At 39.9% G+C, this 24,163-nt stretch overlaps 1 long non-coding RNA gene across 1 annotated transcript in view; it reads right to left on the reverse strand.

Annotated features, from left to right (window-relative positions):
• Nucleotides 1–4,714: 4,714 nt before the first annotated feature.
• LOC311522955 overlaps nt 4,715–24,163 on the reverse strand; it is a 171,122-nt gene continuing 151,673 nt past the window's right edge. The window contains exons 2-4 of the long non-coding RNA XR_014712219.1: nt 14,952–15,005; nt 13,757–13,808; nt 4,715–4,784 (exon numbers count right to left, since the gene is read on the reverse strand). This is a non-coding gene — a long non-coding RNA (uncharacterized lncRNA). The remainder of the gene's footprint in view (nt 4,785–13,756; nt 13,809–14,951; nt 15,006–24,163) is intronic.

Below are 24,163 nucleotides of genomic sequence, written 5' to 3' on the forward strand. Positions count from 1 at the left end.
GAAGGTTAATCACAGTTGTTGTTTCAATCTAGTTCCCTATTTTTCCACTACTGTATCTGGCAACATAAAATATAGATATCAAATATTAAGATACTATATTAATTGATGCAGTCACAGACAAGGGAAAAGAGAAGTCTCTTCAGCAGCATCAATGGTACTCTCTTGTGAAAGGCTTCAGAAATGTGAGTTTCCCTGGACTATTTGGAAAGTCTGAGGAACCCTTGCTCTTAGACTTTGAGGATTTTATTCTCTGCCCTTTTTAGCCCTCTGTCCTATCTTTTCTAAAAGGTCTTGATGCCTATGCAATTCTTAAATATAATAACTTGTAATTTTGGGGCCATAGTTGAAAGAGGATAACAATGTGTTACACCATTAAATGTTCTCTTTTATTAAGGGTTCAGAGGAAGAAATGCTTCACTCTGCTCTGCAATCATGCAGTCTAACAGAGTTGTTAGTCAAACTAGAGTGGATGATGTAGATCCCTAGATTGGAATAATTACATGGTAATACATAGCATCAAATATCACAAAGGGAGATTTAATACACAAACCTTAAATATTTGGTACAGATGCTGCAATAAGAATTCTAACGTTTAAATATGATAATTTTCTTCTTCTGCCTCCTCCTTTTCCCTATCTGGAGTGGCAATGGTAGCTCTTGGGTAGAAGTCATAGGGATGATTTTCATATTTGACATGCTTTTGTAATATTCAATCATCCATAATATGGTATCTCATTCCAGAAATGAATTTTTCCTCTGTGCTTTCTCAGAGTGCTTCCCTGGACACAACATCATGTTTTCCAAGTAGTAACACATAACTAGCCTTATGCCTGGATTTTCAATGCTATTTTGGCCTGGCTGCTTTATCTTGCTTTATCTGCTTTATCTTGCTTTATCTTTATCTTGGGGTTATTATTTCTGACCCATTTCATTCTCTAACCCTTTTTCTTTGTCTTCTCTGGGATTGAAGCCAATACTCATGACCACAGGTAAGGTGTGCTTGTTGTAGCAGGATTCAAATATCAAGCTTTGAAATGTAAATTTTTCCCAGCATCGATGGTAACAGTACCTGCATCTACATCAAGCTTGTCCCCGTGTCTTCATAACTGGCCATGTTGGCTGTTGTGGAGGCTGTGGAATTTATCTGTGGACTTGGTGTATGGTGAAGTTGCTGACTCTCTTGTGTTTGCCACAAAGACCATTTTCTTTGACATCTTTGGGATTTGAGGACTTAGGTCATAGAATCTGTGTCACATTTAAGGTTTGATAATAACATTTTATTTATTTTTAGCCACAATTAGATATGGATGTCTATGTTGTGACCCATCTCATAGTGCAAGGCTTTCCACTATTGATTTTCTTACATGTCAGTACTGAACTCTTCAGCTACTAAAGTAAAGTGTTTTATTTTAATGTAAGAAATCCATTAATATTTTTCTTTTTTCATCTGAGATTATGAAAGAAGGAGAAATCACTTTATAGCCAATTTTCTGGAATCAGGGATGACTTTCCCATCATTGGCAATTTTAAAACTAAGACTGGATGTTTTTTCCAGAAGATCTGTTCTAGCCATTATTTTGGGGGAGTTCTATGGCCTGTGTTATACAGGAGAATCATAGACTTTAAGATCAGAAGGGACCATTATGATCGTCTAGTCTGACCTCCTGCACAACGCAGGCCACGGAATCTCACACACCAACTCCCGTAACAAACCCCTAACTTATGTCTGAGGTATTGAAGTATCAAATGTGGTTTAAAGACTCAAAGGTGCAGCGAATCCTCCAGCAAGTGACCCATGCCCCACGCTGCAGAGGAAGGCGAAAAACCCCCAGGGCCTCTGCCAATCTGCCCTGGGGGAAAAGTCCTTCCTGACCCCAAATATGGCGATCAGCTAAACCCTGAGCATGTGGGCAAGACTCACCAGCTAGACACCCAGGAAAGAATTCTCTGTTGTAACTCAGATCCCACCTCATCTAACACCCCATCACAGGCCATTGGGCATATCCACCACTAGTAGTCGAAGATCAATTAATTGTCAAAAGTAGTCTATCCCATCATATCATCTCCTCCATAAACTTATCAAGCTTTGTCTTCAAGCCAGACATGTCTTTTGCCCCCACTGCTTCCCTTGGAAGGCTGCTCCAGAACTTCACTCCTCTGATGGTTAGAAACCTTCATCTAATTTCAAGTCTAAACCTCCTGATAGCCAGTTTATGTCCATCTGTTCTTGTGTCCACATTGGTACTGAGCTTAAATAATTCTTCTCCCTCCATGGTATTTATCCCTCTGATATATTTATAGATAGCAATCATATCTCCTCTCAGTCTTCTCTTAGGCTAAACAAGCCAAGTTCATTGAGTCTCCTTTCATAAGACAGGTTTTCCATTCCTCAGATCATCCTAGCAGCCCTTCTCTGTATGTGTTCCAGTTTGAATTCATCCTTCTTAAACATGGGAGACCAGAACTGCACACAGTATTCCAGGTGAGGTCTCACCAGTGCCTTGTATAATGGTACTAACACCTCCTTTTCTCTACTGGAAATACCTCGCCTGATGCATCCCAAGACCACATTAGCTTTTTTCACGGCCATATCACATTGGTGGCTCATAGTCATCCTGTGATCAACCAATACTCCGAGGTCCTTCTCCTCCTCTGTTACTTCCAAGTAATGCGTCCCCAGTTTATAACAGAAATTCTTGTTATTGATCCCTAAATGCATGACCTTGCACTTATCACTATTACTATTACTCCAGTTTACAAGGTCATCCAGATCTTCCTAGGAGGTCAGACTAGATGATCACAATGGTCTCTTCTGGCCTTGGAATCTATGAATCTAACTACAATATTGTGAACTTTTTACTATAGTTTTTCATCTCTTCATTATAAAACACTTTTCCTACAGTAAGTATACTGCATTTCCATATAATAGTGAACAAATGGTTTGTATACAGGAAAAAAATGTTGCTTATCAGAGGCCCATATCTGAGACATTATGGAGAGATTGCCCAAGGATCATCTGGCCCTCTGACTACTACTCCATGCTGCTCATCCTTGTGGACACTAATGATACTGTGAGGTCTGACCCTAGGCAGATCAGAAGTGACTATAGGACTCTGGGAGTGAGGGTGAAGGCATTGGGGGCAAAGGTAGTGTTCTCGTTGATTCTTCTGGTCAAGAGTAGGGGCCCAGGCAGAGACAAACACATCCTGGAAGTGAGTGCATAGCAGCATGGATGGTGTTGCCAGAAGGGCTTTGGTTTGTTCAGGAAGGACAGGCTGGAAAAAGAGGTTAAGTGTTACCTTGTATATCAAAGATGTATACACCTGCACTGAGACAGAAGCGGCATGCAGCCCTGTTGAAAGTCTTTGAGTAAAGAGAAAAGGGATAAAAAACAAAGCTGATATCATGATAGATGTCTACTATAGACTGTCTAACCAGGAAAAATAGGTAAATGAGGCTTTTTTTTTAACTACTAACAAAATAATCCAAAACACAGGAGTTGGTAGCGATGTGGGACTTCAACTACCCGGATGTCTGTTGGGAAAACAATACAGCAGGGGGATGCATTGGAGACAACTTTTTATTACAAAATGTGGAAAAAGCAACTAGGGGAGAGGCTTCTCTAGATTTGATTCTGAAAGACAAGGAGGAACTGGTTGAGAATTCAAAGTGGGTGAAAGTGATCAGGAAATGACAGAGTTCATGATTCTAAGGAATAGTAGGAGAGAAAACAGCATTATAAAGACAATGAACTTCAAGAAGGCAGACTTTAGCACACCAGTAGGTAAGATCCTGTGGGAAGAAAATATAAGGGAAAAGAGTTCAGGAGAGTTGGCAATTTTTCAAAGAAAAATCATTGAGGGCACAAGAGCAAACTATCCCAGTGCATAGGAAAGAATAGAAAGTATGGCTTACCCAGGAGATCTTCAATTACCTGAATCTCAGAGTCATACAAAAAGTGGAAATTAGGTCAATTTTTGAAGGATGAATATAAAAAAAATCAGCAAAATGGGCAATCTCCATTGAACTTAATATTAAAAACACAAATAATGGGACAAATCTTGATGATTTTACTAATAAGGCAATGGGACTTCTTCTGTGAGTAGGAAGAACAAGATTTCACCTAACATATTGAAAAGGAATACAAAAGAAAAGGAAAATACAAAAAGCAGATTATTCTCAGATGATATTTTCATTCTCAAATGTTTGTAGCCATAGTGATCACCAAGAGCAGGAGGAGAGTAGCTTACTAAAAATATTCATTAGTGTATCTAAAGTGATATTGTGTTATCCACATGATAAGCAGAGTTTCAATGAATGAAACTCCTCTCCAATCTTTCCAGAAGCAATGTTGTGGTTATTAGATTTGAGTGCACTCAGTAACTAGAAACTTGGGTGAGCTTCTGTGTTGCGCTGCTAAAAGGGGCAGCACAGAACTGGGGGACAGGCTAAGGTGACTGTAACCCACCTTTGTGTCCTCTGTATTCTTGTCTGCTCTCGGGGCTGGAGCCCTCGAGGGCTGCCTCAGCTATGGCAGCCTGTCACCACCAGCATGTGGGCAGTTGCATATGCTGTGGTTCCACCACTTTTTATGCTGCTATGACCCTCCATCCCTCGCAGCCCCTGCCCCCCGCACATCCCCCACACCAGAGTTTGTGGTGGGGTCCCGTGGCTGTTTCCCTCAGCTTCTGCACAAGGAGATTTCTCACCTGGACAAATCTGGGGCTTTTAAGGTCCTTTTCTGCCTCTCTTCCCCTTTGCGTGTAATACATCAATTGGGTTATCTGTGAAAAGTTTTTATAATAGCAGATATTTCACTAATTGCATATCTCTCAATTAGAAAAATGTTTAGTAATCCAGTGAAGAAAACTAAAGTATTATCCCTTCAAATCTAAGCAATGCTAAAAATATTTAGCAATTCCAGACAACAAAAACAAAACAAATCCACAAAATAGAATATATGTATGCTCAGCAATGTTTGGGAAATAAAAGGCTACTAAATGCAATTGCAAAACAATTTTAATTGGCTACCCCTTTAGGTCTATCATTTGTTTGATAAATTTCAGATGCCACTGCAGTTTAATTACATCAACATAAAGATGCTTAATTGAAGTTGCAGGAAGATAGCAATTTGCATTGCCCATAATTTCTTAAGTTGCCAAGCATTTGGCATGGCAATCAATAGAACGTGATGCCTGACTATTTGAAGTTGATCATAAATCACTTAGTATTGACTGTTTACACCATATCCTCAACACAATGTGTTACAGCTAAAGTCAGTTAGTTGGCCAGGAAAGTGGACATGGATATGTACCTTTATGGTGCTATGTACATATGATTAATATAATAACAATAAAAATAGAGCATCTCCATATATTTTGCTGTCCTTATGCTGTTTTCTATGCTCACATATCATTCAATGATTCTTTCAATTGTCATAAGCAAAATACAGTTACTACATTTTTACTTATGGTATTAATGTATGGATGTTTCCTTGTGCCCTTATTCCACTTTGGCAAGTGGTAGATACCAGTGACTTGGACAATTTAATGTACCATTTCTAGACACCCACATACCATACATCATTTGAAAGCTTATTATGTTCTCTTTAAGATGAGGTATGATGTGGAGTTATCAAATGGTTCCATTATCATAGGAACAGAGATAAACAATGACACCATCAACATGTTAAATGATCACATTGAACTATTTTCACTCATTTGTTAGTTTAATAACTCTGTGTATTAGTTCAAGACATAAAATTGGATTTCTGTTGTGACCTCAAAGCATCACAATAATAATCTAAGGGGTAAAACAAAATCAAATAGTAAATTTGTACAGGCATCACTGAATTGTAATAGCTCTGGTGACATTTCTAGTCAACATCATTATCATCATCTTGGCCATCATTATGATCTCTGAGAGTGCGTGGTTTCCCACAATCTTCATTGCCTTGGCATGTACACAGTTCTGTGCAGGGAAGATAGTTCTGACTACAAACTTGGTTGATTGCGCAGTGACCGGTACTGGTACAGGCATAAGTAAGGTCTTGTAAAAGCTCAGATGCCCTGGAGCAAAGCCCCACAGGCCTAGAACCAAGGCAGATACCATCTCCAGGCTGCCACCCAGCAGCAGCTGTAACCAGTCTGACCTCTACTTCCCATGACCTGCTGTGGACAGAGACCATGAGAAGTTCCACCTCAAGGGTTTCGCAGGCAGCAGCCCCAGGGCTCCTGATTGGCTCCCTGCCCTATATAAACCCAAGGGGCATTCCAGGAAGTGTCCAGTCAACAGTGTGGATTATCTGTAGCTCCATGACCATTCCTGTTCTATGCTCTGGAACTCCTGGCTTGACCTTCATTTGTTTTGCACTTTGTCTCCTGACTTAGACCCTGAAACCTGCTTTGGACTTTGACTCTCAGTATCAACCCTGGCCTGGAACTGACTACAAACTCCTCGGCTACTCCTAGCTTCAGGTTTACCCCTGCTTTGACCCTTGGCCCTGACTGCCCTTGTTGGGAGACTAACGCCTTGAAGAATACAGGAAGTAGTTCATCATCCATCTTTTTCCATCCATGTTGCAATGGTGATCCAGTACCTGGTTTATCTGTGTGCAAAGACATCCAAATCTTTGTTTGCCAAGATGCTTTCTTGACATGCTCTTCAGAACTGTCTTCACATGGTGGGAGTTTGGCCAGTTACTTGTCCTTTGTGATGGCTAGCTTGAGGCACAAACTATTCAGGTCTCTATGGGTCTCCTTTTCATTCTCTCTCTCTCTGATCATACAGCACTGCTATCAACTTCCTTGTTACAGAAATTGCAGCTTGTCCATTACTCTCTCCCAATTTCACATGATCTCCGAAGCAGTAAGCTCCCTTTGTTTTGACAACATTAAACACAGATTTTTTCCCCCAATTTCAAATAGGGTCACATCCTGATAATGATAAATGATAATGATAGACAGAGTTACATCCTGATAACGCATGTACAGCCGGGAGTATGTTGCAGAAGTGAGGAGTGAGTGAGTCCGAAATCGCACACAGGTATGAAGCCGTGCTTGTCAGTTGTGCTGGTAATTGTACCTGTTTCAATCCACATGTTAGCTATGTGTTTCAGTTCTGGAAAATAGTGAACAGCATGGACCAAAATGTCCATATGACGTGACCTAATTACTATGGTTCCTTTGACACCAAGAAACCCAAAGCCATATTGGCATATCCAGCACAGCAGGCAGCAGAATCTTTGTGTCTGCTTCCTCTTTAGTACTGTACAAGTCTTGGTTTTCTTCAACACCTGTACAGATGGCCTTTGCTACTTCACCATTGGAAAAGCCTCCAGCAAGGAGTGTTTGTGTTGGATGTGCTCCTACACTCTCAGGTGCATTTTGAACCATATGTTCACAGAGCAATTTTACAAGTGACTGCTCGGTGGATGCCACATTTCCATGGAGACCTAAGATGTCCACCAATCACCTGGCATTTCTTGCATCCATACTTAGATACTGTCAAGCTCGTTCTTCCTGCAGTTTTCAGAGTTACTGTTGTTGTATCTGTCAGAAACTTTGATTACAGAATTAGGTTTGTCAAATCCTTTTTAGAACCTGTCTCAAGTACTCAGGAGCCAATTCATCAAATGTGTGGATTTTGTCTCCAGCCAACATCTGTATGACAGCCATGGTATCTCTCATGTACACTGTAGTTTCTTTGTTGCATGCTCTTAGCTCATGGATTCTTTTAGCCTGAGCTTCCAGCTGATGTCCTAATTCAGCTTAGTCTGTTCTCACTGTTCCATCAGCATGGAAGAAGGATATAAGCACAAGTCCTATTGGGTGACTAAGAAGAGTTTCCATTGAAACATCATCTCTGTGTCTTGCTAGAGACAAAGCTCTGCAGGAAACAATGTCTGGACTGATAACTGCTGTGATTGTCCCTCTCTTGCCAGAGCTAAATTTGATTTTCTTGGCTATGTCAGCAAATGTTTTGATGCCAGATTCCTTGCTGAAGAAGCTACGTGTCCCATCAGTATCAAGTGCACCTCTCACAAATCTCTTATTTGTTCTTCACCAACGTCTGCTATTTTTAGTAGAGACTCAGGGACATCTGATGTTACATGCAGTCCAGTAAATATGTTAATAAGCACCTCTGGATGGGATTCAGATTCAAATAAGTTTGTCATATTGTCGATGACATAGTTGATAAGAGCTGTAACATGCTTTTCACCCCTCTTCAGTGCAGAGGCAAGTACTTATCTGTGAACTTTATCTTCATTACTTCTTGTTAGGCCTCTTCTTTCTCTCAAACCTTCTGCAGATCCATAATATGAAGCTGTGTTTTGTCATATCTAACACTAATACTGACCTGGGCATGCACAGGCAATTACAGATTAAAACATTCTACCAGGAAGACTAGATGCTACATTGTATGTACAAATGTTTACAAATGGAGGAGCAGTACATTAGGAATTCACTTACATTTATATCTACCCACTATTCAGTACAAACTATTGGCATGCATTTTACTGCTATTGGTGCACAGCCTTCAGTGTGAGACTGATCTCAATAAATTTCAATTGAAAATTTAGAAAACTATTATAAATCACTTAGGAGACACATTGACAATTAAGAATGTGATGTGAAAACATTTCATGTTAGTATTTTGCAAAATGTTGATTTTTGCCACATGCTAAATAGTTTCATTATTTCTGAAAAGAAAAACTTGCCCATGCAAAATCAATACATCTTTTAATGCACTGTTATTTGGTAGGTTTGACCAGTAAACACCACATTAAGGTGTTGAAACTAACTTAAACTGTAAAACCTGTAATCATAATCATGTTGCAGTGTTTCTAGAACTGTGGAGAAAAGACACTTTCTCATTTTGCATAACAATGTTTCACCTCACCTACAGGCTTCGGCACCACCAGACAGCTCCCCATCATGCCTAATTTAAATGGACAAAAAATAGCTTTCAAATGATATATGATGTGGGTGTGTGTAGAGTGGGTACATTGAGCTCCAGAAACATGGTCCTCTTTGAAGAATTGCCACATGCCTATTTGATTATCTACATAATGCAATGGAGTTGCATGAATAACTCAAGTGTTTCACAGATAGTCACACAGTGATGGGCTGCCAAAGAATTATATACATATACTGCTCTTTTATATTCAGGTTTTGACAGGTTACCATATCCTACAGCTAGATCCTCCCCAAACAATCAGAAGACCATAGGCAAGTGAAAGAGTCATCTTAGCTTTGTCCTTTTTCTGCCCTAATGAGAAGCCATATTTGGTCAGATGATCTGCTAGATGCCTTGCTCCTATGTGGCCAGTGAGGAAGTGGATCTGCTTCAGGAATTGTATATTCCACTAGAAATCCATTCTGAAAAAAGTCTGTAACACAGGGCAGAGTACATTTAAGCATGTTTTTTTCTCGTTATGAAAACTGACAGGTAAAGTTCAGGGAGGATATTAGTCTAAAATAATTCACAACAAGTAATGCATCACAGTGTCACAGTAGGAAGAAATGAGGTGGACTACATTAAACTAAATAATGAGGTAAATAAAAAAATTTTGATACCCTGAAGTCCATCAAAGTAGGAGGGTTTGCTCACCAACTGAGGTGACTGCATGAGGTCACAGGTTTTGAATTCATATGATCAAAACAGCTCATCTTACATCATTGCATGACACCACAGCATATGGTCCAGGGAATAGAATGGGAACAAGAGGATAAATGTATCTGAAAGGTGTCCATGTCCACAAGCCAAGTCCACTGTGCTCCCAACCACATGGCCTACTCACACACACCGCCGTAGACTGCTAGGAGGGTAGAAGTAACTTGCATGGCCATTCTGGCTTGGTAAGGAAGGAGTGGCAGGCGCTCCCTTCCTCCATGTACCAGTGCCTGCCCATTTTTCCCTCTCTGGACCCCTGAAGAGAACCTAGCAAGGGTACAGATCTCCTTGTAGAGGAAAGATGGCAGATAAGAGAGTCCTAGCTAAAATAATTCTTCTTCCATTAGGTGCTGGTATTGCTCCACCTACTGATGAGAAGACTTGGCACCTCATACACTCTATAACCTGGCACCAGCATCTTCTCTTGCTCCCACTTCAATTTTTCTGCCTGAAGAGTACCTATTTCAGGAGCCAGAATAAAAACAGTAAGTAAGGGCGTGCTGTGAAAGCTAAGCTCCTCCACGCCCAGGAGAGAGAAGAGGAGGTAACTATCCCTATGATTTTAGTAAAAGAGAACAAGCTGAATTTCCACACTCTCCCCTTTACTTTAACACCTGCTGAGGTGCTTTAGGTTGTTGTACTAGCCACCGTCAAGCCACCGTCTTCTGTGAGGTTTTATACAAAGTCAAAAGCCATTTTGAAGATCAGCATCTGTCTTGAGGAACTAATATCAAGATAAGACTCTCTCTAAGGTCACTGGCTCAGAACAGATAGATTGCTGGGAAGATATCAAGGCAAAATAGAACGGAGTAGAAAATTCCAATGAAACATTGGTTCATTGGTATTTGCTAAATCAAAAAAAAAATCAGACCGTTTCATGGAGACAACTTGATTTCATTGAAGTTCTGATAGGACAAAGGCAGCGGTTTCATTGCCTGATTTCCTGCCAGATTGCCTGCCCAGCTTCTTGGCAGCCTGCCTGGTGGTCTGTTCGGGAGCATATGTTTCCAGGGTCCATGGCTCTAAGGCAGCCAGCCAGGCAGAGAATTTTAAAACGTTTGGGTTTTGTTCCTAACTGGATCAAAACCAAATTTCAAAGTATCAAAATCTTCCATGAAATGCAGTTACCTTTGTCTGCACGGCTCTACTCAGAAGCTAAATTTTGCTGGGCTTGTGTCAAGGAACAATCCGCTCTGTGCTTAGTCATTCAGCAGCTCTAGTTTGCTGGGCTTATGGGCGAGCACTGGTCTATGTGAGCTCATTGGCTCAGCACCTGTCACTTCCTGGGCAGATGCCAAGGCACAGACTTTTTCCAACATGTATTATCTCATCCATTTTAATGGCCTACTGATGTCATGGCAAAGGACACAAGTTATCGACCCAGCTCCTCTACCTTGCTGGTATGAAGTCAAAGGAAAACACACTGTGAAATCACTCGCTCAGCCCCTTAAGCCTGGGCTGATTTCAGGGCTCTGACTTCTCTAGGGTCTCTGGCCCAGCAGCTCTAATGTACTGCACTATTATCAAGGTGCAGGCCTCTTTGAGGTCACTAGCTTAGCAGCTGTTGCACGCCAGGACTTTGTAGATTACTGGTTCAGTAACTCTGTCTTTCTGGACTCACGTCAAAGCTTCTGTGAGACCTTGCTATATTGAAGCCCAGGAACAGGCGTTTGTGAAGTTACTGGAACATTCCCCTCTAGTTTTCTGAGTTTATGTTGACAGGGCCATTCTTTTTCCTGTGGATTCGGTAGGGAAGGGGAAGTGGCAAGGTATCCCTTCTCTCATGGAGAGGTGGAAGAGCTGGAAGTCGCAGGTTCTCCCCTCTTTTCCCTAGTCAGCTTAGGGACAGATCTCCCTATAGAAGAAAGGAGGAAGATAATGGGAACCCAGCTTGGCTAATTCTTCTCACATCAGAGTTGATGCTGCCCTTCCTACTCTCAGGGAGACTGAGAGGTCCATAAATTCCCCAGCCAGACAACAGTTCCTCCTGCTGCTCCCACTGCAGAGTCTCCCTCCAGAGTTCTTCATCAGCTAAAAAAGAGGTAGGATAGGAAAAAAGTACTTGGGAACTGAACTCTGTTGTTAAGGGGAAGGAAGGCAGAGTGTCCTAAGCAATACCCCCTCCTCCTCAAAACCTAAACCCATAAGGATATGGGCTCCATCTTTTTTACATAGTGCTGGGAGCAAGGTGCAATAAGCAGGGGTTCAATAAGTCTTGGAGCCCCACACAAGTATAACAGTAGGAGCTTGGATTTGCATAGGGCTGTTTAGAGAATTACTGGGGAGCTTATTTGCATGTGTTCCTTCCTGCTGAATGGCTTCACACCTCTGAAGTGTGGATTGATAGTGGATCCTCTTTTCCCTACCTCCATGCACACTTTGGCCTTGGTGCCCAAGATTGGTCAGCTCAGTGGTAACTGGAGGTAACATTTTCAAAAGTTCCTAAGTCACTTGGGAGCTAAATCTGAGTGACTTTCAAAGACAATTATGTTCCTAGGTGCCTACATCTCTTCAGAAATTGAGATATAGGGTCCTACATCACTTAGATGCTTTTGAACATTTTACTCCTAATATAGATTACAGGTTATGCACATTACTGACACAAATGCAGTACATTTTAAAGTAGACTCTAGTAGATTTACCACATTTCAGTTGAAATGAATTTAAATTTTTAACACAGATGAACTAATTGCAAATTTAGTTTTTAATTAAACAGGATGTTTGATTTATATAGTTTAAAATTAGATTTAAAAGGACAACAGCTTAACTATATTTAGAAAAATATAGTGTAACATTAACAAAGCAAGCTACAAGAGCTGATACTTTATCAGCATGACATACTACTATTAATTTGACTGTGAAACTTTCAAGAAATAAATAACCTCATTTGAAAAATTCTGATGCCTTCATATATCACCCATAATTTGTTTTAACCATTCATTGCAGAGTAGAGTACTTAATAGTTAGCCTCCTGTTTACTGGAACCATCAAAAGTAAATTTAGCCTGTTTGAGCATAGATGGGAAAGAAGCTGTCTCATTTTTTATGTTGCAGCCAACTGCATTATATTATACTTAAAATGCTACTTTTATGAATTATAAACCATATTTCCTAATAATTACTATAGATAGAAACAAAATTTAGTGTATTTTATAGTGTTAGTACATTTTGTTCTATTGTAAACCATATTTCCTGATAATTACTATAGATAGACAAATAATTTAGTATATTTTTATATGGTTAGTACATTTTTATAGTATGGTAAACCATATTTCCTTATAATTACTAAAGAGATAAAAATTTATATTTGTATAGGGTTAGTACATTTTTATTACTGTACAATTTCTGCAGATTAAGTACTTTGTACTTTTTCTTTTTAAAGCAGTCACATTTCCTCTGGAACCACTTTTTTATTATTTATATAATTTACAGATGATGGCTCCATACACTTGTTTTCCTTCTTTTGCATTTCATAGTTTCTATATAAATGTATGTCCTGCTAATTCTGAAAGAAGAACAAAGCATCTGGGAGACATTGTAGAAGTTAATGACAGTGTTAAAATGATGACAGATTGCTTTAATGGTAGATATGCACTTAATTGGAGGAAGTATAACAAAATGTGCTATTTCATACTACTAAAAAGAGTCAGTCAGGAGCCATCACCCATTTACAGTCTTGTGTTAACCCAAATTGCAATGCACGTATAGTGTGATAACTGATAGACATTGCTAGGCATGTATTCATGTACTGTACATTCATTCCGACAACCCATTAAATAGTGTTTGTTAACCTTTAATTCAGATGTCTGCAATAAGATAATATAATGTAAAACACAAGTCAATGGAGGGTCGTAAAACTGTTTCTGCTACAGCTTTTATTAGCCTGTTATTCAATGCAGAATGCAGCTACACCCTGAAGCAAGTCTTGTATAAAAGTACGATATCAATATATTATGATACAAACTCAACCTATAAAATCAATGACAAGTATTATGTCTGTTGCTATCACCTTCTAAAATATAGATACTATTTTTAATGGATGCAACTGTGTTAGACTCTACATCACTGTGCTACTAACTTACCCTTTAGGTATGGAACACACTTGTATGGCCCCTGGATGTGCACTGGAGGGTGCTGCAAAAATCAACAAAGTATAATTGGCAACAGGCTATTTAAATGTTCAACCCGTTTTAAAATGGAATTGAATCAGAACAAGATTCTATTCCAAAATGCATTGGTGGGCTGACTGGCCATTGCTCTGCACCTTTTGCAGTTACCTGAAACAGTGCAAAGTGTATGCAAATGTTACTAACTCAGAATGCTAGCATTTTACTCACTGTTTGCATTGATTAAAACAAATGCACAAGTTGCAGTGCCACAGAGAATCAGGCCCGGAAAAACTGGTTATGGTGATTTGTGTTCAGTTAAATAGCTACTTACTGTCAATGAAGCAAACAAGAGTTACAACAATAGCCCACCTTAATTGATTACTCTCATTACAGTTGGTATGACAACCCCCATTTTTTCATGTTCTCTGTGTTTATATATATATCTTCCTACTGTATTTTGGAAATACTGTACTCCTTCTGTATGGAACAATTGCTACATATAGAGTTCAGATAATTGGATAAATCAGATAAACTCTGGATACACAAACATATTTGGGGGTCTTAGCTAAAGTCGAACAGAACCTCCACATCTTTTGATGCTGGCCCATCACTGATCATTAATAATGTGAGATTACGTACCTTTATTTATTCTTGTAAATAACGTCAACTCTTCCTATTAAGATCAACTCCTCACACCTTGTCAACTGCTTTATTAGCATTGTTGGCAAGTTCTGCAGAAGCTTTAATTAACCACTCGTCATAATTATGGCTAGTTTCCAAAATGATCAAGGTAAATAATTTACGCAAGGTTTATAAAAAAAGCTTTTACTTACTGAAATACTGTATCTAACAAAAACTTCTTAAACACTGTCATGCTGCCTGGAGCGGCTCACAGACATGGGTGTCAACCTCAGGGAAGACTGTTAAACACCAGGGCACAAACCCCAAACTGGTTGTGTGTTCTATAATTAGATTTCACCAATCAAGTATCAATTATAAAATTCTCAAGTACCATAACAGTCTTACCATGGAGTCACAAACAGTCCCCTTGGGCACTCTGGACTATCTTGCCACCCAGGCAAGCCTGCTTTTGTGCTGGATTGTCCTTTATACCAAAAATCACAACAATATTCAGGTTAGTCCCAGTCCCAAAGGACCAGTCACTTACCACAGGTCACTTGTACCTCAGATCTCTCACCAAAGACAACGCTTATAGACAATCCTGTAATAAATGAAATAAAGATTTAACAAGGGAAAAGAAATAAGATAGTTATTTACGTGGTTAAAGCAGGTAAACATACTCACACAAGTGAGTTAAAGATTTAGGTTTCAAACAGAAGTTGCTGTAACAGAAGTTGCTGTAATATGCAAGCTCTATATATGCTTAGGGCTAACCCATGCTAAACAGCTTGGGGATCTCTTGATTAAGTTTAGAAATAATGCCCTCTCCAAATTCCAAGCAGCATAGTGATACAGTTCCTTCTGGTCAGGGGATTTTTATTCCCTTCCCACCAGAGTTCAAACTGTGATGGGATGAGTATTGTGCATGCCCCCTCTTCCTGGGCATTGGGGGAGAAATCAACAAAGTCTTTTCTCCACTGATGTTCCATAATGGTTCATCTAAAAGCCTTTTTTTGTTGGGCAGGAGATGAAACCTCACATGGTAAACTAGTATTTCACACTTGGTAATGCCTGTCTCCCGACCCTGCGGGTCTCCAGCTTCATAGTAAACACTTTTATAGTTACAAAGCAAACACTTAAATAGTACCTTATAACATGGGTATATATATAAGTGAGATCAATACATGCAGCAACTCACAAGCATTTCATAAAGTCCAAACCGTAAACACATTCTTATAAACTTAATATCTATTTTAACAATGCTAACACACAGGTTCCCAGCTCTGCATTTGTCAGTGTTCAGTGAGGCCTAGGGGCCTTGGCATGAGCTGGCAACTGGTCTGCCAGCATCACAAGTACATATAGAAAGATAATTAAACTTTTCAGTGCAAATAACATTTGGAAGTGAAAAGTAAAAAACAAAAAAGTGGACAATTGAATAAGCTCCGGTTGATGATGGACATTAAACAGGCTGTGAGGAGCACTGAGTGCAGAAGTTAGTTTTAACTACACTTTTTCATATTTTTCCTCTCTGATGAATTCTCTTGGTAAATCCTGGTTCAGCCAAAGGTATTCCAGAATGAGACATAGTGTAACACCAGATACTATGGACTGCATGTGTTGCAATGAGATTGGTATCTGTGGTGTCACTGTGATGTCATCACTCTTAGTATCTTCAGCAGACTAAGAAATATTAAGAGAATGTCTGAGAAGGAAAAGGAATTTTAAAGAACTCAGTTAGAATGTATTTCTGTACCAAATGCATCTCCCCACCTCTGTGCTGAAAGCTTCCAAAATTATTTTGCTTAAAACTGTTTTCATTTTTTCTTTATAGCTCAGTTTTAAAAGGTGGGCTTTTCAAAAGCAGTCAGCATTGGCCAAATGCTGCTGAACCAGAGCCATAATAATTGCTAATGTTGCTAAAAACTATTTTCATGAAACCTTAAACTTTTATTCTGCCCTCAGTACATGAATGTCATTCCCATTACCCTTAATTAGTGTTCTTTGTGCTCCTTGAGAGGAAAATAGACCCTTTAGCTATCAATTGTGACTTTTGAAACAAAAAAGTCACAACCTTTTTGAGTTTCTGGTTGAAATAACTGCAGTCTAAATTCAGTTAACAATTGTGGCAGATAGGACTCAATGTAGAGCACTAGAAATATTGTAAATATGAAAATGGTGGTTGATTTTTTTGAATGACATCTAAGAGTGAGATAAACATTTATAAACATTTCAGTTCTTTTTAACATTGTTTCCTGTCTTTTCCAGCTATCAGTCTTCAAGATTAACCACCTGACTTCTGTGGAATATTCCAGGTGTATTCTGACACACTGTACACAATTGCTTTCCTGGCATATGCATGTTACCAGGTGTGTTTTAAAGTACCACAGATTTCTATTGAATATTAATGGATAGTAGCACTGAAAATATGGTGGAAAAACAGTCTCAAATGTTTGTATTTATAGCTATTTACCTACCTACACACTATAGTAGTGATTGCCCCTGATAACTATAGGTGCCATGGCATACAACTAAATATCATAATAAAGTATTCTAATTCTCCTTCTTCACTTTCTTATTGGAAGTCCAACCTATAAGGTGTTACGCTCCTCCAAGAAATGTCTTATGATACTGGGCTCAAATTTTCACTTTTCAGAGTGCTATATCTCAGCCCAAGAGCAGGGTGTGTGTGTGGGTGTGTAGTTTTGCACAAAAGTGGTTGAAGGGTATTTTATCATGAGGAGAACAGTATTGTGAAAAAGAAAACCTTTGATTTTAATTTCAACATCTCTCATGTCTCAACAGTTAGCGTTAGAATGCTGAAACCTGGCTTAGAAAAAGCCATTATTGAGGGGACGTCCAAAGAAAATTCAGTTTGACTTGATTGAGTCATGAGCATATAAAAATCTGACTCTTTGCACACACAGTGCATGTTGGAGACCTTGTGCCCACTAAGTGAGGTGGCACAGCCAAAGACTGTCATGCTGTGAACAATGTAATGAAGGCAAGCAGTATGTGAAGTGGTGATTCACAGGATCTGGACCAGGCTGTGTTTCACCTATGTTCAGCCATAACCAAGTTTATCAGCCATTGTGTAGAAGAGCATAAAGAGTGGCTGTGACGGGAGCTGAAAGCAATAAAGTGACATATTCATGTTATATTAGATAATGCAGGAACCTTTCTTCTGAACAGCTTAATCAGCAAAACAACTGAGAGTAAGACAGGTACTATAATTCAGTGTCTTCTGCAAGATGAATGCTTAATTTCATCTTTATCAAGTGCTTGCAACACTATTCCTCAGACCAGTAGGATAAACAAGTATTGAAGGAGACACTGGGAGCACTCATTGCAGGGGTTTAGGTACCTCAGACCACCTTAATACGTGTATGTGCACACATCTACATCTAGACTTTTATTTAATTCACGATGAGACAATATCATCTACTTTCATGATCGTCCTCCTAACACTTCTCCCAGAGTGAGGTAATGCAGATGACACCAGAAGAGGCAACAGCAACAATAGTTACAGCATGACTTCTCAGGCATTACTCTGAAAGCCTGGAAAGTCAGGCTGTGACCCTAAAATGCGTGGGGTCAGTGGAAAAGTCACCAGAGCTAAAAAATGACAAGATCACCTGAACTACATCCCCAATCCTAATCTTCTATTCAAAAGCCTAAAATGATCAAGAATATTAGGCATCACCTCATACAACTGATCATTTTTCTCAGCACTGGTTTTATCTGAATATGAAGGGGCAGATTCAACACTGCCTTGTGGTCCCTTTGTGCTGGCTATACCGGTTTGCCAAGGATAAAGGGCGGGCCTAACGCCCATGTGGTGAATAGCATGAGGAGACTATATGCCAGGTTCAGAACCCATACCATCAACTCTGCACTGCTCCTGCAGAAGACTCCATCATAAAGAATGTTCCAAGGTAGGCTGGGGGCATATTGGGGATAGGCCAGAGGACTGAGGGGATAGATCAGAATGAGGAAGAGGTTGGCTGGAGTGCTCTTGTGCCTCAGTGATTCCTCTCAGAGCTGCCTTTGTGTATGCCGAGGCCCAATTGTTCCCTGGAGGCCATGAATAAGGGTGGTGAATGCTGCCTCCCCTTGGTCCTGTGAATTCATCTGGAAGCTGTTAGTCCACTAGTATTTCAAATGCTAGCAACCAGTGCCAGTGAAAATCACATGTAAATTAAATTATAATGGACCAAATTCATCACGAATAAGAAAGCCATACATTTATGTGGTGGCCCCTTAGTAGCGCAGTAGCTGCACTACTCAGGGGGCCACCACATAAAAAAACCAAACATATCCCTGGCTGGAGAGTGGGGCATGCATCTATTATGATACTTTTATCATTTGCTTTCAGACAGTTTTGAAAACTTATCTTCAGCAGCATCTCTTAGGGCATGAATTTTCATACACTTGGGCTTAGTGTATGATTTTCTAATCTTTGTTGTAAACCATCTCTCTTTCCTCTGTATAGTAAATAAGATCTAGTGGATACACACTGACTAAAATATCCCCAAGACACTCCCTTTGGTGTTTTTGATTTGCGAAACGCTGCTCTTTGCTATACTTTTAATCACTGATTTAGTTTGATGTGGTACATTCTGGTAAGGTAATACCATCTGTGGACATTTGGTTTTCCATTGATATGCTGCTGAATGACTGCATCTTGCCAGTCACTGCAAGAGTACATTTACAAATGTATCTAGAAGAGCTTTTTTCTTATCAGAAGCTGTGCATTTTCAGAGAGCAGTATAGCACAATTCCAAAATGCACTAAAAGATGCATGGAATAACTAACTAGTGCTGCATATCCCAGTCAGCTACGACATGAAATATGGTCTTCCTCAGATTCCTCTTCTTTTATCTCCAATATTAGTGCCAACAATGCATGACTACACTATGGAAGACCATAGAGTAGCAATGTAATAAAGTGGTTCTGACTCTAGCTGGTCTCAGATTGACCTGATGGGGCTCTGAACACCAATGAGTGTTTCACTGCCCTCCAGCCAGTGCTGTGCAGTCCTTAGTTTGGAGAGCTGCCATTGGTAAATCCAGCTTTGCCTTGAAATCATGACATACATGGTCTGGCAATTTACTGCCAGTAGCCTCCTTGTTTTCATTCTCACTGGGCCTATTGGTAAACATACCAAAACAAACATAAAACAGGTGAGCTGGTCAATTCATAGTAAGGTGTCCACCAGATCTATTTGCTGTGAGTATGCCCTGAAATGCACAATAAGGAATGGTCAGCATGTGACCCATGCATGCTTGTTGGAATGGGATAAAAGGAATGACAGTCTGGTGTCCCATGCCATGGTGGTTGGGAAATGAATGATGTGTAAAATGGTGGTTGGAAGAGGGATGATATGCCTTGTCTCTCAGCCCTCTGTTCTATGCCAATGGGGTTTATATCCAGGGGATCTCAGTGTGATTTGGGGATTTCTTTGTATAGCACCTTGTCCTGCAGGCCCCTAGAGGACTAGTGGTTAGGCTCACTAGTTTGAATTCAGTTGTGGACAGTTAGGACACTCTCTTTTATAACTAATAAGGAGGGGCTATAAGGAAGCCAAGACAAAAGAGGCTCCCATCACCTCCTCCTCACCTTTCAATTGCTACCTGATCTTACTTCAATTGAATAAAGTTGCAGTCTTTTGGCCATTGTAAAAATATACATCTGTGTCTATCCCCAATGTTTGTCATCATCACACTAACATATGAAGCTATAAAATACAGGGGTTTGCACTGAGATTTCGGGCCTTTGCTTGGTGGGTGGCTGTGGGGTTTTTTTCCTGCAAGGAGTATAGCACGGGTCAGGTAGCCGGGTGTCAGGGTTCACCTGGAGACCATATTGACCATGCAGGGAGAGGCAAAATGAGTTCTCCTGACTGATTCTGACTGCTGCAGCTTTTTGCCCCACCACGGGTATAAAAAAGGAAGAGGAGTGACCCTTTGGTCAATGGAATCTAAGGTATGAGGCTGAGCAGTCCTAAGAGAAGAACCTCAGAAACAGCCATGCTGGGAGAGAAGGCTGGGGCTACAGTTTATGTTATTTGTTTTGTGTTACCTTATTAATAAAGCCAAACCCTAGGAAGGGGTGAGATTTGACTCTAAACAGCATGTATAGATTGTCTTTGGAGCAGGTTGGTAATGCTACCTATCCACAGGCCTCTTGAGTCTCCTGATCTGATCTGTGATGTCTGTGGATTGCTCTCAGGATGACCTGCAGCTAGAATAGTTCACCCTTCCTGAAGAGTAAGGAGTTTACTTTGAAAATATTTTCCTCCAAATCCACATGACACCTTTATATAAAAAAGTAAGTTTTCTTTGTCTTTTATGATTTCTGTAAATATTAAGTGCTAGTCTTAATGCCATCCAAATCATAGTAAATATCCAACATGTACACTGAGTCAGGAATATTTTCTGCAGCTTATCTCACTCATGCATTTAAATGAATAGCAGGATATTGAAAGTAAGTCTATTTACTATGTTCGTGCTTAAGTCATTCCTTTGTTATATAGGGCTCTAAATGTTTGATGTATTTCTTGAAAGAGCCTCCCAAACAACAGAATATCAGTATGAATTTAGGCAATAGTTTTGAGGTGCATTGTTAATACCTGGTATACAGTACTTCTCTCAGCCTTCAAGACCTTTTTCCCATTGCCCCATTTTAATATATGCATTTTTGCACTCATTTATAAAGAAAACTCTGGTATTCGGAAATGCTGATATTCTCTGCAGAGGAGGAAATGAAAGAAACATAGTAAAGGATCAATTCTAGATCCCCGACTCAGGGAAAATTCTTCAGTGCGAGTTTTGCCTGAGTAAGAAGTGAAGGATTGAGAGCTCTAAACCATTCAGCTGATATGTTTCTTTCAAACTCGGCAAAAAAGACAATCAATGGATTGTTCTGAGTGATAGTGATAAAAAAAGTGGAAATAGATCTTATGCACAAAGGAATTCTTTAATATTTTCTTTTCCAAAATTTCTCAAACCATCTCTAGTAAACAGTACTATAGCTGTAGCCATCATTGACCTTAAACATTAATAAATTCAGTGATATCAGGTTGCTTATAATAAAATATATTTTATTTCTAAAGCATCAAATAACTAAAATATATTTTCTTGGTGAAAGCTCTCTCATTAATAGACTTTCAAATTGAAATATGCTATATAATATCTCAGCTGAGTAACACCAATTTGTGTTTTGTGTGTATATGTGTAACCCTTCTGCCAGGTGGAGCTGGCAGCAACCAGGGCTGAGTTCAATATCTAGGGGTTCCTTTTCAACCATACTACACAGAACCGGATTGGGCCCCCACCCAGTAACCTGGGAAAATTGCACAGCTCCTCTGGGCACCTCTGAGAGGCAATACTTCCCACTCTCAAGCACAGAGTCTCAGTGTAGAAAAGAAACTTTTAATGGAAGGAGAGACGTCATCCGACATTAATTAGGGAAAATGCCACAAGCGGGATTCATAAACATAAAATGTGAGCAAAACACCCACCTTAGAGTGCGTGGGGCAGAGTCTTCTGCCTCATGTTCTTGAGTTCTACAACCAAAAGCTCCTTTTCTGTGTCCCCCTCTTCTCCCTCACCGTACCCCACTCGCGGTGGTTGTCCTTGGTCTGTGAGGATCCAAGGTTCAGAGATCCAGCTGTGTGAGTTTACCTCCCAACCAGGGAAGAAGGCACCTTGCTTGCTCCACCATCTGTGCACTTGCTCTAGCTGGCTTCCCCGCCAGCCGCTGTTCCTCACTACCTGGCTGCCCTGGCAGCCGACTACTTGACACTTTTTCTGGCTGCCCATGAGTTACCTTCTGCTGTGACCTCTGTAGGTCACTCTCCTAGTGATTTTTAGCTCTCAGCAGACTGGACAGAAACACTGCCCCACTAAAAGTGATTTCAGCTCTTATTGAGTACTTAATATAAGATAAGGCTCCTAATGAAGCCTATTTAGCTCTATCTTTGAACAGTGGGGAGGAACAAGTTAAACCAGACCCTGGACCCTTAGGGAGAGGCCACACCTTCTGGCTGGGACACCTGTCCCCATCCTTCTTACTTTCACAGAGGTCTGGCACTCGAGCCCCTGGCTTAACGAGGTCCTTTCAGCTGAGGATGACCCCCTCATTTGGGACAGGTTAAGCACAGTTCTTCTCCCTTTTATGTATACAATAAAGACAACAACACTGATAACAACATATCACTACCCTTGTATTCAGTACTAAAGTGATTTGTAACCCAACACCAGCCAAAGTTGATCACTTTGAGCAACACAGCTCTCTCTGCTGGATATCTTGGCAGAAAAGGTGTGTTCATGTAAATACAGTTTGCTCCTGAAGTCTCTCCCCCTCCTCAATTAGGTGTCAGAGGAGAGTTCATTCAGACCCTGCTTACATCTGTACAAACCTTACACACAAATAATACAATAATGTTGTGATCACTGTTTACCTTTTGTGTTAAGACAACTGAAAAAGGTATCTTTCATGGCTTTATGTTATGACCAAAGTTAGTCATTTTGAAATAACACTACCTAAGCAAATACTAGGTAATATAAAACAATAATTCATCTTTCTCTTTTCAAAAGATATGGTTATTAAACAGCTTCATGTTAAAAAAAACAAAAACCCTTAACTCTAATCTTAAGAACACCTTGGAAAGAGTAAATGAAGTGGCAGCAGTAGGTTTACTTTTACAACTGAAAAAAAATGTCACATGTATTAATGTCAACAACTGGAATTTTACCTCATTAGGCAATTTCTGATCTGAGGCTCTGATGATTATTCTAAGCAGAGAAAATATGCTAATTATTCACTCTGAATGTAGAAGGAAAAAAGGTGTAAAATCTCCCTTTAGCCGTGTGACCATGTACTAATTGCATGTCATGTGTCAAAATAATGCAACTTACTTTGCCTAAAGCAATTAGACATACAGAACTCTATTAATGAAGCACTGTCTGTCACTAAAAATGTTTTCGGTGCTATAGTTGAAGATTAAAATATTAACTTCTCAAATATTTATGATAGTTACTGACAGCATTTCAAAATGTTACTTTTAACAAAAGCTTTCTATTCAGCTTCAGTTTTTAATTTGGATTTTATATTCAAAGATGTTATTAACATATAAGCGTTATGTGAAATTTCTAAGATGTCTGGTGAGAGTTCTTCACAGAAGGTATATTAGCTTCTCAGAAGTTTACAGCATCTTTTACCATCACAACATAAACTCTTTCAGAACAAAAAATGTTAAAAACTTGTCTTTTCTTCAAAAGCCATAACACTGGCCCCCATTATTTCCCTTATTATTTTTTGTACGTAGGAGAGGAATGTGGCCCTTTGTGGCAATATAGTAAGTTTGGAGCCCCACTTCCTTCTTGCACTCTCCAATCAAGGGGCAGTCGCAGCACCCTCTCTACAGCAGACATGCCTACCAGACAAGGTGACTGGGGCAGGCTATTTCACTAAAAAAAATGGTACCATCTGGATCCTTCAGAACTCCAAATTGCCTATGTTCAGGATGTATTATTTCCCAAAGAGGGAGGAGAGTAGGGCTATAGCCCCAACTCCTCTACAGCCATCCCAGACATGCTAAGTAGCTATTTCATTAAAAAGATGGCACCACCTGCACAGCCCCCCTGCAAACTAGGCTGCATAGGAAAAGGGTTTTGCACAATCCCTCCCTGAGCAGCGCATCTCAGCATCATCCTTTTGGTTTATTATCCTTGTTACCCTAATTTAAAGTCTAGT

This window comes from Lepidochelys olivacea (assembly GCF_965140295.1).
Source record: "Lepidochelys olivacea isolate rLepOli2 genome assembly, chromosome: 6".
NCBI classification, from domain to species: domain Eukaryota; kingdom Metazoa; phylum Chordata; order Testudines; family Cheloniidae; genus Lepidochelys; species Lepidochelys olivacea.